Source organism: Lissotriton helveticus, chromosome 5_1, assembly GCF_964261635.1.
Source record: "Lissotriton helveticus chromosome 5_1, aLisHel1.1, whole genome shotgun sequence".
Lineage (NCBI taxonomy): Eukaryota > Metazoa > Chordata > Amphibia > Caudata > Salamandridae > Lissotriton > Lissotriton helveticus.
The window spans coordinates 110,269,096-110,287,767 of NC_136065.1; the positions used below are offsets into that span (position 1 = coordinate 110,269,096).

Sequence of the window (18,672 nt, forward strand, 5' to 3'; positions counted from 1 at the left end):
ATACTACCTCATTGGTAATTGGGATTCCATATTCCAAGGCTACTCTGCAAGTCTTGACTGTAAGCATATACAAGGCATGAGGGTTTCGTCATCAATAGGTGAACAATTAATACACTGAATATGGCAATGTATGCACTGGTGTGCAAATTCAACAGCACAAAACAATAATGGAATCAGTTATACATTGCATTGTTTGCATGCTTAAGGGCCCGAATTCAGTGGTAACAGAAATTCCTCCATTTTGGAAAGAAATGCTAAATTGAGATGATAATCAACTAGTGAAATTTGCTTCACCATTCTTCCCTTGTGGTGAAATAAATTCAACTGGTAGATGCTTCCTTGAGTTTAGAATTAACGCCAGAAATTGATGGATTTGCATTACAATTAACTTCTAATCAGGCTTTCAAGCAGAGAAAATGATGTTTCACAAAAGGTATTTTTGTTACTTTGTGGCATTATGAATAAATTGAAATAAGCGCAATACGATACAAAATTGATTCATTTAAACATTCCCTGCAAAATTCCTCTTGAAATCATTCAGGAAGCAAAAAGTTAAATTGAATGTTTTAATTATCTATATGGAGAGGATAGGGGTACTCATTTATACCAATATAAAGGCTCTTTAGCGGAATAACAATTAGTACCATCTCGCCTTTACAAGGCTTCCTGCTTTCAGAGTCGAGGATAAGTGAATTGACATTCTCAGAGATTCAACGCACGTACAACCATTAATTCATCACAAGTGAATACCGTCAAGTGCAGGAACATCATAGCAACCACAAACGATTAAATACTCATCAATGCCCAGTGCTAAACAATTTCTCCTGATGAATGGAACAGAAGCACTTCATAATTATTGCGTTGATAACGATAACAAAATCTTCAATTAGCGCCAATGAAAAGATCTACTAAAAAGGGCAACATTCACTGGAAATGAGCCGCAGTCCGCATGCAACAAATACACCGCTCTGGCAACAAAGGACCGAACTCCCGCTACCAAGTCTAAAAAAAAAAAACTCAATTAAAAGAAGCAAAGATTGACAAAGACAGACAAATTCAGGATATAAATGCAAATTAACAATGAGGATGCATAAAGGCAATATTCTTAAGGTGATGTACATGTGGGAGTATTGGGGGTGGGGGGGATAGAGAACTTCACGCTCAAATCTTAATGTACTCCTAATAGGAGTCAACACAAATGACATATTGGAAGAACTCCACCACTGGTGTCTTCATTAAAAAATCCCTAATTTCTGTAATTTCCAATTGAATCTGTGGGAAACATCAACATGAAAACAAATTTTGGCTACAAAGACACCCTATAAGAGACTGTTGAAAGGTGACAGTTGATAAGGGTCATCGAGGTCATGAATCTACATGTTTGTCTCCCCAGTGTCATGCGACAACCCGATATTCCTCTAACTCTTTGTTCCACTTTCCACCACGGAGAACAAGCATTCACCCATGACACGTATTCATAGACAAAGTCAGCCCTTTTTTCTTGTGGATATGTCCTTGAAGAAGGTGGCATTGATCCGCTGCCATTTCACACCGAGATATATTCTTTTCTTCCTTCTGTGTCTCCGCCTTGGTATCCTGAATGGAGATCTTCAGAGCTCTGTCTTCACTCCATAAGAGATGACGCCACCGGTAGGTAAGATACAAAGGTCTTCAGAGAGACTTTCTCTAATAAAGCTCTTGTCTTTGTCCTTCCCTCCCAGTGTCTCTGTAGAGTGGATATAACTTTTGAGTTCCAGAAAGAAGTGCAAAACTACCTATTCTGTCCCCAATACTGCTGTCTCCTTACTGTATCTTCTTTGTCCGTTCTCGCGACACCAAGAAGCACTTTGTTGCAACAAAGGCATCATAAAAACAACTGATATGCATAAAGAAATGTACCTTTTTTCAATGCATGCATAGTGGCATTGATAGTTTGTGGCAGCGAGTTCAACCAGATTGTTCTTAACCCCTTCGACGCTGATGACGAGCTGGGCTCGTCATGAGGTAGCCTCCTGCTACGCTGATGACGAGCCCAGCTCGTCACGTAAAGTGCGCTTTCGCAAATCTCAGCGTACGGGCGGAATTCCGCCCGCACGCATGCGGTTAATTAGGAACTTAAGTCCTTCTACTTAAGCTTTACACATAGACTTTGCTCTAATTTGAACTATTTCAGTATTAACAACTCTCTAGAATTATTGGGAGACAGAACAAAATAGCTATTTTTATTAATTCTTCATCAAATGCAGGGCAGTCATTTGGGGTACCCTCAGTGAGGGAGTCCCACATTTCACAATGAGAAAAACAGAAGGGTCAGGGAATGGGCATCATAGTTCTGGTAGTTATATCCGATCATCAAGGAGGGACCCGTGAGATGGCACATCAGCTGTAATGATTGGTAGGTATCTCAAATGTGGCCTGGGTAATGACCTACACCTTGTCATTTTATAGGGAAATGCAGCTAACAGTTACCTTCTATAACTGTGGTGTCGCCCTGTTACACCTGGCATCCTTGGCGTGTTTTTCCCCTGTCTTTGTGTTTCTGACCTCTTGCTCTTGACTGTGTGCTGCATATCCTTTTTGCTGTTTTTTTTTTAACTCTGGGCACTTTACTACTGCTGACCGCAAGTGCTCCCTGTGAAATGTATGGTTGTGATTGGTTATACATGAGTGTCATCTTTGATTTACTGGTAAGCCCCTAGTAAAGTGCATTGTGTGTGACCAGAGCCTCTAATTCAAATGCTACTAGTGGGCCTGCAGCACTGATTGTGCCACCCATGTGAGTACCCTTGTAACCATGCCTCAGACCTGCCACTGCAGTGTCTGTGAGTGCAATTTTAAACTGCCATGTTGACTTGGCATGTGTATCCACTTGCCAGACCCAAACAATCCTTTTCACTACATGCAAGGTAACCCTTAGGTAGGCCAAAGGTAGCCCCATGGGCAGGGTACACTGAATGTGAAAGGTAGGACATCTTCTGATATGTTTTACATGTCCTGATAGTGAAATACTGTCAATTTTGTATTTCACTATTGCACTATTGCACTACTGCACTATTGCAAGGACTAACAGGTTATCATTGAAGCTACTTTTTAACACCTTACACGTGCAACTTTCAATTGGGAAGAGATGGAGATTTGGATTCTGGGTTCCCTAATCTCAGAATGTAAAAATACATGTTTCTGTGAAGTTGGTTTTTAAAGTGGGTATTTTCTAACTATTCTGTGCCTCTGTCTGCCTGTGGAATATATGTCTGGTTCAAACTGACAGTTGGGCTGTTTCTACATTCACGCTAGACAGTCACACAAGGTGAGCTTAGGTATGTCCAGCATATTCTAATGGCCCATGACCAGGCTGATGGGCCTTCGTGAGCTAGACTGGTGGGAGGAGTTGTCACTGACACCTGAATAGGCTGTGCCTGTCCACCAACCCCATGTAGTGAGTCTGGAGCCAGGTCAGGGAAAGGCAGGGTCTTGTGCACTGCAATGACTTTCCTTTGAACTTTGCCTGCTTTAAGGGCGGAAATGGGTATAAGTATTGGACTTGTGACCCGACATATTTGGAACACCTCTTGACTAAGAGGAGATTCTGCCAAGAAGAAGAGCTGAAGAAGCTGTAGGAGGGGAACTGCCACTCTGCTTGTTGCTATGTGAGTCTGGCCCGCTGCTTGTTACTTCTGTCTTGGAGAGGGAAAGGACTGGACTTTGCTTTCTGCATCCTGTTTGCCAAGGCTCTCCAAGGGTTTGTGGGAGCTTGACTCCTGTTAAGAAGTCTCAGGGCCATCAAAGACTTCACCTTCACCCCTGAACTCCTCTGCTGGGAGTTATGACCTACCAAGTGGTGCCAATTCCAGTCTTTGGCCCTTGGAAGAGGTCTGCTGCAAAGAAACCTGAAAATTCCTGCTTCAAACGTCAGCACCTGTGTTTCCCGCTGCAGTCGTGCTGGGCAGTTGAAAAACCAAAGCATCACCGTGGTGCGGCTGAGAAATGGATGCAGTACCTGCCTTGTCGCTCTAAGATCACCTCACCCTGAGTCCCGAGCACCGTGTCTCCAACGTCCGATACACCCACTCCAATCCAACGCAGGCCTTGTTGCGTGGCTTAAGAAATCGATGCATCATGTGCCTGTGGCGGGGGAAATTGACACAGCACCAGTTTCATCATCACTGCATCGACCCCAGTATGCCTGGATTTTCTACACATTGCACCTGTACACCAAGTTCTCCGTCAACGTGGCCCAGCAGTAAGAAACCAACACCAAGGGGTCCATTAGGATGACGGGCGGACTTTGTCCGCCCGTCATCCTACCGGTGAATGGGACCACCCGCCATAAGGGCGGGGGTCCCGTTTTACATATTAAGATGCGCCCGCCACAGTGGCGGGCGCTTCCCGCATCTTTAGCATTGCGGCGGGCGGTGCTGAAAGCACCGCCCGCCGCAATGCTAAAAATGCACGTTGTGCATTTCAATGCACAACATGACAGGCACCGCGAGGTGCCTGTCATGTTGTGCATTGAAATGCAGGTGGGTATCATAGGTACCCCCCATGTGCACCCCCCCACCCCCACGGAGTCCCTGGGGGCCCGCAACGGGCCCCCGCAGGGGGACTCCGCATGCCTTTCCATGGCGGCATTGCCGCCACAGAAAGGCATTCCAAAATGCCTATCCTAATATGGCTGGCGGTGTCTAATAGACACCGCCACCATATAAACCCTTTTCCGCCCCGGCCGCAAGGTGACCGGGGCGGAAAAGCGGCGGACGGTCTTTCCGTCCGCCGCAGCCAACCATGCCATGATAATATGGCGGGGGGTGTTTTTAGTCAGGATGGCGGGCGGATTGCCCCCGCCAGGCCGGCGGTGTCTACCGCCTGCCTGGTGGGGGCAATCCGCCCGCCATCCTAATGGACCCCCAAGTGTCCGGAGTTCAATGCATCACCTCCAATGGCAGTAAGGAATCGATGCATCACCTCCTCTGACAGCAAGGAATCAACGCACCACCTCCTCTGCACCACAGCAAGGAATCGAAGAATCACCTACTCTATCAGCACGGAATTGACGCATCACCTCCCCAGGAAATAAGGAATCAACGCATCACTTTATTTTCCTGCGCCTCATATCCCCAGCACCTCTTTTTGGCTTTGATTTTGGCGAATCCTGGGTACTTTGCAATAAAAAGTGACACATCCATAGTTTTCTATGAATGGAACTATTTTGAATCTTTTAAAGAGTGATATCTTTGTTTGTGTATGCTAGATTTTTGTCCTTTTGGTCTTGTTATATTCAGATATAGGCTGGTTATTGTTCTAAACTGGTGTGATAGCCATTTGTAGTGTTTTCACTGTGTTACCGTGTGTGTACATATTATTTTCCCATTGCCTCTGAGATAAGCCTGACTGCTCATGCCAAGCTACCAAGGAGGTGAAGGAGGTTATTTTAGCTGTGCAATCCCCTCCCCCTGATTAGAATAAGGCTCCTACTTCCTATCAAGTACAAGCCACTGCCAACTAGAGACACCCATTTCTGAGCAGCGTCAACGTGCATCAGGAAACATCATACTCATCAAATCTCATATATTCTGTTTATTCAAGATACCCAAAGGGTGTTTCTCATACAAGTCTTGTTGACGCATAAGTGATAGCGGATACTGAGGTAGGTTTGTGGGGCAGGGCTGTAGTCACAGCCAGCAGGGGAGGAATGGTTGCGGCACTTAAGTGTGCATGGCGATTTGGCCAGCTGTCTTGGGCAGGCCACATAGTCATGCACACTTGCAGGCTCTCCACCGGCTGTACAGGCATTTGTAGAGAACATGCATAGTCTCATAGTCCTCTTCTGAGCGCAGAACCGCGGCATCCAGACCAATCACAACATTGCTGTCATGATGACAGCAGTGTCGTGATTGGCTTAGGGGAGCCTGTGTGTGCTTCCTGCAGGAACTGAAGAGGACAGAGCTTGACTGAGGCTGCGGCTGGCAGCCAGGTAAGTAATTTTATTTATTTTTCTTCCCCCCTCCAGCCTCTCCCGTACTTTTTGCTTGCAGTCGCCACTGGGCAGAAGCCCCCAGTTATCGGGGCTCCCGGTCACAACATGTGTTCATTTCAAAGGATGCTCCCAGCCTGACTAGGCACAGATTCAGGGCCACGAATGCATCTCTGTTGCATTCTCCCGACTGCTAATTAACATAATTACTGAGACCCCGAAAAAATATACATTTTTTATTCCATTTCTAGTTTAGGAAAATTCCAATTCAAGAGTTGAGCATCAGATTTAATTACAACACCATATATTTATACTTTTTGAAGCTTTACTACGTTTTGAAAACGGATCACTGACATAATATCGAATTCTCAAATATAGAATTACCAAAATATAGAAGAAAAAATATAGACTGCAAAAATATCGAATTCCTATCTACAAACAGGTAAGTACAAAAATATTGAATCAAAAATATAGTTTTAAAAAATATAGTTAGTCAAAATATCGAATTTTTTTAAATGTCTTAAAAATTATTTTAAATTAATGAAATAATAAATATAACATTTACTATTACCGCTCCAGTGAGTGCAACAGTAGGGAAAGTGTTGGATAGCGTAGGGGTAAAAATTACTATTCCCACTCCAGAGAGTGCAACAGTAGGGAAAGTGTTGGATAGCGTAGGGGTAAAAATTACTATTCCCACTCCAGAGAGTGCAACAGAAGGGAAAGCGTTGGATAGCGTAGGGGTAAAAATTACTATTCCCACTCCAAAGAGTGCAACAGTAGGGAAAGTGTTGGATAGCGTAGGGGTAAAAATTACTATTCTATATTAAATTACTTACCTTAAATTCGATATTTTTCAGCACTATATTCTGTCCATTCGATATTTTGTCTATTCTATATTTTGACCTCGATATTTTGTAATTCTATATTTTGAATTCGATATTTTGTCTTGTTACCGTTGACAACAGTTTATTATGCCATGAAAGTGTCATTTTGTTTCTATTCACTGAGAACAAAGCAGATGTACATGTGGTTACTTAGCCAATACGGCATGGTGACTACATTGAAAGTTCTGGGTCCAAGAAAGAAAAAAGTCCAACCGCTTTAGCTGCTGGAGTTATATTTTATAAAGTTAAATTTAGCCTTATTGTGCAGGTGGGGGCCTGTGCAAATTCAGAGTGCAATCTGATTGGTTGAGGTCCTTCGAATGCAATGAGAGCTGTATGAGTGTGCCACTTAATCACAGGAGGTGAAGCCAAGCCATAGAGCAGGATGGAGAGAAGCTGAGCTGTTGCAAGGACGGGAGATGGAGCCGAGCTGTTGAGAGGAAACAAGAAGAGTCTGAGCTGTTCACAAGAGAGGGGATAATGCTGAGCTGTTGACAAAAGAAGAGGTGAAGCTGAGCTGTTGCAAGGAGGGGAGATGAAGCCGAGCTGTTGAGAGTAAAGCATAGGATTCTGAGCTGTTTATTTATTTATTTATTTGAAAAGTTTTATGTAGCGCTGGCTAGACCCGGAGGTATCAGAGCGCTTTACATGAGTATCAGACCATAGTTGCAGGTTACATCATTACAAAGGTTATACAGTTATTAGAGCATAGCTACATAGTTACGTTGTTCGGTCGAGACAAACAATAAGGGCATATGTGTAAGGGAAAAAGTAGGCAAGGGAAGCGATTCAGGGGGGAGGGGGTAGGAGTAGGGGAAGTAGACAGCGAATGAAGGAGGGAAAGAGGAGGGGGAGGGTGAGAGACACAACACGAAAGAAGAAGGAGGAGGGTGACTGGGGCACAAACTGGTAGACAAGTAAAAGTTGCGTCCAAAGTCCAACAAGCTGTGATCCCAGAGCAAGTGGTATCATTTCCCCAACTCAGATGCGACAGGCTCCCTTTACACAGTGGACTCTCTCAGAGGGGTCTCTGAGACTCCAAGGCCTTCATACTGGATCCTTCCCCAAAAAGGGGAGAGGGAGTGCTTTGGCAAGGGGCGCCATACCATGTCTCAACTGTGAGTGGCTCCCTTAGCACTGTGGACTCTCTCAGAGGGGTCACTGAGACTCCAGATTAAAAGTAGTTGGATCTTTCCCCAACAAGGGGAGAAGGAGTGCTTCATTAAAGGGCACAAGGGACAGGGGGCGAGGGGGCGTAGCAGGCAAGGGGAGAGATAAAGGGGGGAGGGGGGAGGAGCAGGGGAAGTGGACAAAGAATGAAAGAGGGGAAAGCGGTAGGGGAGGGTGAGAGAGAGCATGAAAAGAAGGGGGGTGCTTTACGCCGTTGACTCTTTCAGAGGGGTCTCCAAGACTCCAAGGTCTACCTACTGGATCCTTCCCAAACAAGGGGAGAGGGAGTGCTTTGGTAAGGGGCGCCATACTATGCCTCAGCTGTGCGTGGTTCCCTTGACGCTGTGGACTCTCTCAGAGGGTTCACTGAGACTCCAGAGTAAGAATATTAGATCTTTCTCCAAAAAGGGGAGAAGGAGTGCTTAGCCAAAGGGCAACAAGGGACAGGGGGCTAGGAAGAGGGTCGGAACTGGTAGGTTAACAGAGGGGGAAAAAACGGTAAAAGAAAATCGCATTAATTACGGAAAGATAACACATACAATACCCGGATAAATTAACGATCCAGAAAAAGACAGGATCCACGAAAGGCAAGAGTCGAGGAGGACAAAGGGAGGGAGTCAGTGAGTTGAAGAGTCCCATAAAGAAGAGAAACGGATAGCAGAAAAAGGAAATAAGTACCTTCTAGAGTAACTCAGGAGATAAATGCAAATGCAAAAAGCTCACATTTACAAAATGGTGATATCAAGTACAAAGAGCTACTACATATACTAGTGATTAGAGTTGTAACTATGCAAAATTGTAAATTCACTCAGGATTCTATTATCACAACGAGTACGATAAAAACGATTGTATGTTACTTATCAACAGAGTGAACAGAGTAATAAGACATCCAGGGGGGTAGAGAGAGGGAGGGGAGGGAGGTGAGATAGGTTATAGGAGAGACAGGGACCTAGGGGGGAGCTAGAGATAAGGCGGCCCAGCCAAGGAGCAATGACTGAGGGTCGGCAAGATGAAGTCCGACGGACCAAGGGAGAGGACAAGAAACAACAAAATGGTGGCTCCATTCGCGCTCCGCGATTTTGCGACATCAGTTCCCAGACAAATCACTTGACCGTCACTCTGAAGCATCTCCAACTATTTAGTGATAGGGCAAATTAAGCAGTCACATGTGTGGGCTAGATGCGAAAGACCAAACTCCAAGGAGGCAATCAGTGTCTATAAATCCTCAGTGGGGAGGCAGTTCAGGCAGGCCATTTCACACAAGGCCATAAAGGAAATACTGCACTCCTTTGAGTACAGACTTTTACGCATAGTTGCCTTCTTGAGAATCAGTCTCTGACCCTCTCCATCCAGAATCAAACCAATATCCATCATGTAGAATACGCTTGAGGCTTGTCACCGTAATTGTGGATGGGTTTTCAGGAGGACCTCCACAGCCAGGGTTCTGCTGCTGCTATTGTGGAGGCTAGAGCAGGAGCCAGCAGGAAGCAAGCTGCTCAGCTCTAGATCAGCAACCATCTGTCTAGACTCTGCCAGTAGATTCTGCAGCTTCCCAGTTGGTGAACACGACTTCTGAGGAGTGGAAGCTTTGAACCCTGTAGGTGCAGATGGTGTGACTGGTGAGGCATTTAGGTCTAGGGAGAATTCTGAACTGAGGAATATTCCGTCAGAGCCTGGAAGAGCACCTCTCCTCTGTTGAGATGTTCCACAACAAACAGCTGAGTCCAAGCTGAGAAAGCTGAGATCGACGTTTTCTTTGCTCATAACTTGCATGTTCTTGCTTGTGTTTCTTCATGACTTCTTGTGAGCTTTCAAAGTTCACGTGGAGAAACTGCAGGTCACGCTGCCGCTTTAAGTAAATCTGCCGCAGGTTGTTCAGCTCTGTATCTATCCGTTCATGCTTCGGCTGCTGTTTTTTTCCATCAGGTCCTCTGAGACTGAGCATCTCACTCTTCAGTCCCTTGAGCCGTGGCTTCAGTTCTTCCACTTCTTTGGTAACGTGGACTTCCCTTGTCCGGGCATCCCGCAAAGCCCATTCCAACTTCCGAAACCTGGCAGTAAATTCTGTAATGTGATTTGTTGCTTCCATGATATCGTTGTCCTTCAGACTCAACATAGTGGTCCGCTCCTGCTCCCGGGCCTGGCACCTTCCCAACTGGGCAGAGAGATCCAATACTGAAGGGCTGAGATTCTGATTTCTCTCCTACAAAATATATACTCCAGTTCTTGACACTGACTTGACGCCTCAAGGGCTTTGTGGGATAGCTCCTGCAGCTGGAACTGAGTACTTTCTAGAGTTGCACACCGGTCATGTTGTTGAGACTCAAGGATTTTGATACGCTTTGTTAGAGTCCTGATTATTTCATTTCTCTGGTGAAGTTCATTTTCTAATCTGGAACACCGCTGTTCCAGAGCCAGCACTCCCTGGCGGTCGTCCTCCCATGCTAGAAACTACAGCTGATGCACAGCTACGATTTCATTGAGCTCCTTGTATCAATCTTTCAGCTCTGAGATTAAGAGCTTCAGCTCCTTCCTCTGTTTCTGAATAGTTGAGTTCTCAAGGTCTGCACCAAGATTCTTGGGTGGAGATGAGTGTGGTGAAGATGGGTTCATAGGTAGTTCAGGATTCACACTTCAGGCAGACACAAGCAATGACTGGGTCTATCCTGCTGGAGTGATGTTCAAAGTGGGAGTACATATGATTCAGAAGCCACTGCATCATTCTGTTATATGATAGGACGCCTGTTGACAAGAGAGGGGATAATGGCAGGGTCAGATTGGTAAGGCGGGCACTCGAGCACTGGGCGATGGGCCGGTATCTGAGTTGCAGCTGTGGGATGCTTTTTTGGCCAGCACAGTGGGCGATTTAGGCTGTGTCTCACCTGCTCATATGATGCCTGCGGCCCAGTGGGGCCTGATTGGCCTTTCTGGAAGAAGATGGACCTCTATTACCTCCCTTTTACCAACAGAGCAGAGGTGTAATTTCCCAGTCTCACGCTGGGACGGCCCATTTATGACTGTGGATTGAGCAGGGGATTGTGAACTAATCCGTGCTCAAAGAGTCCTGGCAACATTTGCCTTTTTTATCTCAGTAAAGTTAAGAAAACATGCCTCTTTTAGAGAACCCCCGCCACCTCCCTTTTATACATAAAACATAAAACACTGAAGCAGTGTTTTGGAAAAAGGCACAATCCGCAATTGTGGGACACTTTTTTTTAGGGTGCTTGGGCCTATTTTTGATCCCAATCCAACCCTGGAGAACGCTGAGCTGTTGGCAAAAGAAGAGATGACGCTGAGCTGTTGCAAGGAGGGGGATTAAGTCGAGCCGTTGACAAATAAAGAGATGAAGCTGAGCTGTTGACAAATGAAGAGAAGAAGCTTAGTTGTTGCAAGGAGGGGGACAAGGCTCAGCTGCTGACAAACAAAGAGATGAAGCTGAGCAGTTGCACAGAGGGGGAGGCTGAGCTGTGGACTAGAGAGAAGATGATGCCAGGCTATTGACATGAGGGAGAACAGCTGGGACCTAGACTCCAGAATGCTCATGACCTAGTCCATACAGCAGAATTGAGCCACCCGTTCTTCATAAAAGTCTTGAAATACTACCTTAAGCTAACCTTCATCTGACAAAGTGACAATTGAAGGCTTCAGATGAGACAGTCCCCTTCATCTTCATCTGTGCCTGACTGCCTTCAAATTGCAGAATACAATATAGTACCTGATGATTTGACAATCAATCCATATATTCCATATCTGAATTAAGAAGGACTCCACATCTCATGGATATGACCATGAAAAATACATTTTACACAGTGACAGAAACCTAGCATTCATAAGAAGTCAGAATCAGCATCACTTCTTGTCTGTACAGAATCACCCATGGGCTGCTTGAATCACTCATCTGAATTACCCCTTACCTAGAAAGTCCTGCTGGTAAATTACTCTTTTAGTAGGTCATTCCACTTTCCTACTGGAACCCTTTGGACTACAGTCTTCTAAAACTGACTTCAGCATAGGATAGTACATCAAATCTGAAAGATTTGACAGTCTTAGTAAGGGGAGCAACGTATATGTTAAAAAATTGTAGGGCTTAGGAATGGGCCCTGGGGAACCCCCCTGTCTAACATCATGGTACGTAGTTTGTAAGAACCCAGGGAGATGGTTTGGGTTTTGTTTGTTGGAAAATCACTGAAGCATTGTAGAGCTGCCCGTGGATTGCGATCTCATACAGCCTTTGGATCAGCCTGGGATGAGCCACTTGTATCTTATATATTTATACCTGAAACACCCACTGAGCTCTGAATATTCACATCTATCTTGAACCCTATGCATAGCCGTCCCAGTAATGTCCAATTACTTACAAGCAATCTTCATTACTCTTAGTCCTACTCTTAATCATCATAGTCCTTACAAATTGAGATACGAAACTTTTGTAGAAAACTGAGAATGCAAGACCCACCCACGTAGGCTGGGTGCCATACAATAGGCTGGCATTCCTAGCATCAACCTCAAATATCCAAGCTAACCACCAAAGCTAACAAGAGCACAGAAGGCAAGAGTATAACAAGGACTGTAGCGAGGAATGAAAGGACGAAGAGCAATGAAGATCACTGCTAAGTAATCAGGTCACCACTGTATCTCAATTTTCCTCATCCCAGTCCTTGCTTATGAGGAATACCAAAGCATGAAATAGGTTTTGTCCACCCTGGGAGACATCCTAGAGCCACAGACTGAAAAGGAAATTACCCAAAGGTTGCCAACTGGGATCCAACCAAAGAACCAGAGCAGTGAAAAAGCCACCCAATCCCCACAAGGGCAACCTGAGAGCCAACAAAATCTGCAATGGTAAGGAACAGCAAGGAAGAACCTGAAGACACTCAAGGAAAAAGCCAGGACGCTACCATCTACCAGCAGAATAAAAGGTGCTGGGGCATTAAAAGCAGGGCAATGGAAAGCATGTGCACTGACAAACACACTCACCCCCAAAGAGTGGATGGCAGCTACAGCCTAGGTGAAAATGATAGAAGTTCTAAGAAGGAGGGGCTGAGGATGAAGACCAGGGTCAAGACTGATTTGCATATAGCTCGGTTCAAACTGGGGTGGCATGGTGAGCAAAAGAACGATGGATTAAATACAGATCTTTGTGATTGGGGGTGAATGTTTGCATTGTTCAGTATTCCGTCAATCATTCATTCCTTTTACTTTTGTTGCCCTAAGTGGGAAGGGTATGCCCAGACATGGGTCCCATGTTCACTGTGCCATTGGATTCAAGCTACCCTAGCTGATGGGAGGTGAGGCCCAGCAAACCAGTCCCAGGATGCTTATTTCCGGTCCAGGGAGGATCTGGCTTGGTAGTTTAGGTTGGACTGTTCCCATGAGGAACAGTGTCTATACTGATTTGCATATAGCTGGGTCCAAACTGGGGTTGTGTGGTGAGCAAAAGAATGAGGGATTAAACCCAGATCTTTGTGAAAGGGGGTGACTGTTTGCACTGTTCAGCATTCTGTACTTCATTTGTTCCGTTTGCCAGAGACAGGCTACAGGCACTAAATGGCTAAGGCAGGAAAATGCCAACTTTCTAAAAATGCAATTTTTCAGAATTTCACTTTAAAATTAAAATTCGACTTCACCATCAATTGGGATTTTAAATTGTAATTCCAAACTCATCAAACAAGAACTGAATATCTCTTCCTAGATTGAAATTAAACGTATAAAATGTAATAGGGCAACACCAATGTTATACTATGGGAGAGATAGCCTTGCAGTTGTGAAAAACGAGTTTAAGTGATTTTCACTACCAGGACATGTGAAACTTAAAAGTCTATGTATAACTTTTTAAATACATTGCGCCCTGACCTCTGGGCTGTCCAGGGTCTACCCTAGAGGAGACTTATATGTATTAAAAAGGAATGTTTGGGCATGGTAAAAGGCTAATTATGCCAGGTCGAAATGGCAGTTTAAACCTGCACACAAAGACTCTGAACTGGCAGGCCTGAGACATGTTTAAGGGGCTTCGGGCACTAAATAGCTAAAACAGGAAAATGACAACTTTCTAAAAGTGCAATTTTTCAGAATTTTTATTTAAAATTCGACTTCACCATAAGTTAGGATTTTACATTTTGATTCCAGAAACATCAAACAAGAACTGCATATCTCTTCCTAGATTGAAAATAAACGTATATAATGTAATAAGGCAACACCAATGTTATCCTATGGGAGAAATAGTCTGGCAGTAATGAAAAACGAGTTTAAGTGTTTTCACTACCAGGACATGTAAAACTTAACAGTCCTTGTATAACTTTTTTAACACATTGCACGCTGCCCTCTGGGCTGTCCGGGGTCTACCTTGGGGGTGACATATGTATTAAAGAGGAAGGTTTGGGCATGGTAAAAGGTTTATTATGCCAGGTCGAAATGGAAGTTTAAACTTGCACACACAGGCTCTGCACTGGCAGGCCTGAGACATGTTTAAGGGGCTACTTAAGTAAGTGGCACAATCAGTGCTGAAGGCCCACTAGTAGAATTTGATTTACAGGTCCAGGCCACATGTAGTGCCACTTTACTAGGGACAATTGAGTAAATTAAATATGCAACTTGGGTGTAAGTCAATGTCACCATGTTAAGAGGAGAGACCACAAGCACTTTAGCACTGGTTTGAAGTGGTGAAGTGAACAGAATTCTAAGGCTAACAAAAACGAGGTCAATAAAATGGAGGAGGAAGGCAAAAGGTTTGGGGAAACACCACTCTAAGGCTGACAGGTCGAACAATAAATGTTTGAAAATGTAAAAGAAAGCCTTACGTTTTGCACATATAATACTGCTGGAAATCTTTTGTGTGGTCTCTTTTGTGTGGTTTCCTCCCTATTTATTTATTTTTTATTTATTTTTCGCAATTTTTAAAGCGCACAAATACCCATACGGGTGTCTCGGCGCTAACGTTACAGAACTCACTTATGAGATGAGGGGGAGATTAGGAGGAGAATAACCATGTTTTGAGGCTCCTTCTGAAAATGAGAAGCGTGGGGGCTGTTTTAATGTGGAGTGGTAGAGTATTCCACAGTTTGGCAGTGGCGATAGTGAAACATCTGTCTCCCCAGCTGACCTTTCTTGTCCGAGGGACATTCAGCAAATGGGCTGAGGTTGATCGTAAGGTCCTGCGTTGTTCCACTGGACGCAGCGCTTCTTTTAAAAACTGTGGTCCCGCGTTGTTCAGAGTTTTGTAGGCTATACACAGAGCCTTGAATTTGATTCGGCTCCTAATAGGGAGCCAATGTAGCTCTCTTATGTAAGGGGAGGTAGATGTAAATTTAGGAATGTGTAGTAAGGTTCTGGCAGCAACGTTTTGCACTGTCTGAAGTTTATTGAGGACCTTTTCCTGAGCATTCAGGAAAAGGGAGTTGCAGTAATCGGTTCTTGAAAACACTAAGGTGCTAATAAGTGTTTTACCCGCCGACTGTGGTAGGTATGGAAGTAATTTTTTTATTTTTTTTAGGGTATAAAAAGCAGATGATACAACCGCGTTAGCGTGAGGAAGGAAAGTCAACTTATTGTCAAAAGTGACTCCTAAGTTGCGGACTTTAACCGCCGGTTGGGGGGGGAACCCAGCTGGGATGGCCACCACTGTGGGGACCATGCCGGCTGCAGGCTCCCGAATGTCATCACCTCCGTTTTATCGGAGTTTAGTTTGAGGCAGTTTGATGACATCCAGGAGCTTATCGCCTTCATTCCCTCCTGAAAGTTGGCTGCAACCGATGTTCCATTGTTGTACACCGATAACACTAGTTGGGTGTCGTCGGCGTACGTAGTAAGGGCAATTCCATATGATTTTATTACCCTCGCTAAGTCCGATACATAGATATTAAAAAGCGTCGGACTTAGCGAGGAGCCCTGAGGAACACCGCATGGCAGGGAAAAAGTCTGGGAGGTGAAATTGCCCATCTTGACTGTCTGGGGGCGATTAGCTAGGAATGAAGCAATCAGATCTTTAGCCTTGCCTCTTATTCCTAGGGCCGAGACACGGTCGATCAGAATGACATGATCGACCGTGTCAAATGCGGCGGAGAGGTCCAAAAGTATTAGGACCGCCGCTCCTCCCCTATCCATTGTGAGTCTAATTTCATCTGCGGCCTTTAGCAGTGCTGTCTCCGTCCCATGCCCCTGTCTAAAGCCAAACTGAGTGTCATCCAGTAGATTGTTATCGTTGATGAAATTCGAAAGTTGGATATTCATTATTTTTTCGAAAATTTTGGCTGGGAATGGGAGACAGGCGATAGGTCTATAACTGGCAGGGAGAAGAGGGTCCAGAGTTGGCTTTTTTAAAAGTGGCTTAATGATAGCCTCCTTCCAGACTGATGGATATATGCCTGTGGAGAACATGGCATTGCAGATGGTGGATAATGCAGGAGCAATAGCTTCTGGGATTAGATTCAGAATATCCGGGGGACAAGGGTCCAGAGGGGATCCAGATTTGGTGCTGATTGCCAATCGTTGTATGTATTCATGATTGATGGTGTCGAAAGCTGAAAAAATAGGGGAGATGCTAATAGGAAGTACCGCAGGAAGGGGGGCAGGGGAGCTCGAGAAGGTAAGAAAGATAGAACTGACCTTTTCCTCAAAGAAGCTGGCCAGAGCGTCCGATAAAGACTGAGAGCCTTCTAGGCGCGGGGCAGGGGGATTGGACAGAATTGTGACCACCCGAAATAATTCTCCTGCCGAGTTTTTCGCCTGGTCAATTTGGGAAGTATAATAGCGACTTTTTTCAGAAACTATAAGTCTTTTATAGATTGAGATGGCATTTTTATAGATGGTTTTGTCTGCAGGACTGTAGTGGCGACGCCACTGCCTTTCAAGGTTCCTGCAGTATTGTCTCTGAATCCGAAGGGTTTCAGTGAACCACTGAGCTGATGGTAATTTCCTGCTCCGATAGGAAGTTTTGGTCGGAGCTAGTTTGTTGCAAGCCATATTTAGACTCATCAGATAGTTAGAAGATGCTATGGTGGGGTCCTGCTCATTGGGATTGTGATTTTCATGCATGATCTCTGCTAGGTGAGCTAGATTGATATTTTTCCAATCTCTATAAGAAGATTGAAAGGGGACAGTGGAAGTGAGGTTGATATGATTGATTTCAACAGTAAAACAGATTGCTGCATGGTCTGTCCAAGTAAGAGGAATTATTTGGGTTACAGTTACAAAGGGACTGTTGGTAAATAGACCATCTAGAGTGTGGCCTGCTTGGTGCGTGGGAGATTTTACCAATTGCAGCAGGCCAACAGCTTCTAGGTCTGTGATAAGCTGCGAGGTATCCTGATTGTTAAGGGCTTCTAGGTGAAAATTAAAATCACCTAGTATGGTGAAATAAGGGGCGTCTGCGGATGCTTCAATTATATTGCCTATGTTGGCTAGAAATTTAGGTCTTGACCCTGGAGGGCGGTAAATTAGCATGCCCTTGAAGGATGATTTAGCCAAGAGGCCTAGTGTAAAAGTAAGGGCCTCGTATTCAGGGCAAATAAGTTGTTTCGTCGTGAGTTTAAACTGGTCTTTATGTATTATTGCGATGCCACCTCCTTTTTTTATTGGTCTATCTAATCTGCATACATTGTAGTTGGTAGGGGTGGCAGCTCTAAAGTCTGGCCCGGAAGCTTCATCACCCCATGTCTCTGTGATGAATAAGAGATCCAGTTTATGTGCGTCTATTAAGTCGGCGATTTCTAGATGTGTTTGGGAAGGGATCTAGCATTTATAAGCGCAGCTTGCACCAAAGGTGGGTCAGTTGTAGAGGGTTTCACGGTTGCTTTTAAGCACGTAGGACAGTAAAATGGGCCTAGCATTGGATTAGTATATCCTAAAATAGGGGGCGCGTGGGGTAAAACAGTTGTGTGCTTAAGTTCTAGTAGTTCGGCAAAGGTATATTTGAGTCTCACCACATTGGGAGGTGGTCGTGGAGCTGGGGCAACAGGGGGTGAGGCCCTTGGCCCGTCCTCGGCGCGGACGAGCGCAGACGAGCTTGCCTTATGCGCGCCTTCGGTGCGCATTCGTCGCGCCCGCTGCGCTCGTCCGCTGCGCTTCCGGTTGCAGCACATGATTTATAGAGCCGAAAGTGAGATTGATAAGGGGGCGTGGTGAGCGCGGTGGGCGTGTCCGCCGATGGAGGAAGGCGGCGTTGCCCTGGCAGCAGTGTGCCGCGTCAGCCCTGAATCGGCTGGGCGGGTCTGTTTGCTCGAAGTCTATCTCAGGAATTAGCAGGTAAAAGCAAATGCAGGAAATTAAAAGAGTGTGCTAACTCCCGGCTTTTCGTCTCAGGAGTGAAGTTCTTTGAACGCTTGCTCTCGGTCAGCGCGCGTACATATAGTTGAGGGGGGCGTGATCAGCGCGGTGGGCGTGTCCGCCGATGGAGGAAGGCGGCGTTGCCCTGGCAGCAGTGTGCCGCGTCAGCCCTGAATCGGCTGGGCGGGTCTGTTTGCTCGAAGTCTATCTCAGGAATTAGCAGGTAAAAGCAAATGCAGGAAATTAAAAGAGTGTGCTAACTCCCGGCTTTTCGCCTCAGGAGTGAAGTTCTTTGAACGCTTGCTCTCGGTCAGCGCGCGTACATATAGTTGAGGGGGGCGTGGTCAGCGCGGTGGGCGTGTCCGCCGATGGAGGAAGGCGGCG

The 18,672-nt window shown here is 45.4% G+C and overlaps 1 protein-coding gene and 1 pseudogene across 1 annotated transcript in view; both read right to left on the reverse strand.

The window, feature by feature from the left end:
• Positions 1-18,672, reverse strand: part of ADGRD2 (adhesion G protein-coupled receptor D2) — a 387,169-nt gene that overhangs the window by 89,829 nt on the left and 278,668 nt on the right. The window lies entirely within an intron of this gene.
• Positions 9,424-10,641, reverse strand: LOC144756401 (coiled-coil domain-containing protein 62 pseudogene; annotated as a pseudogene).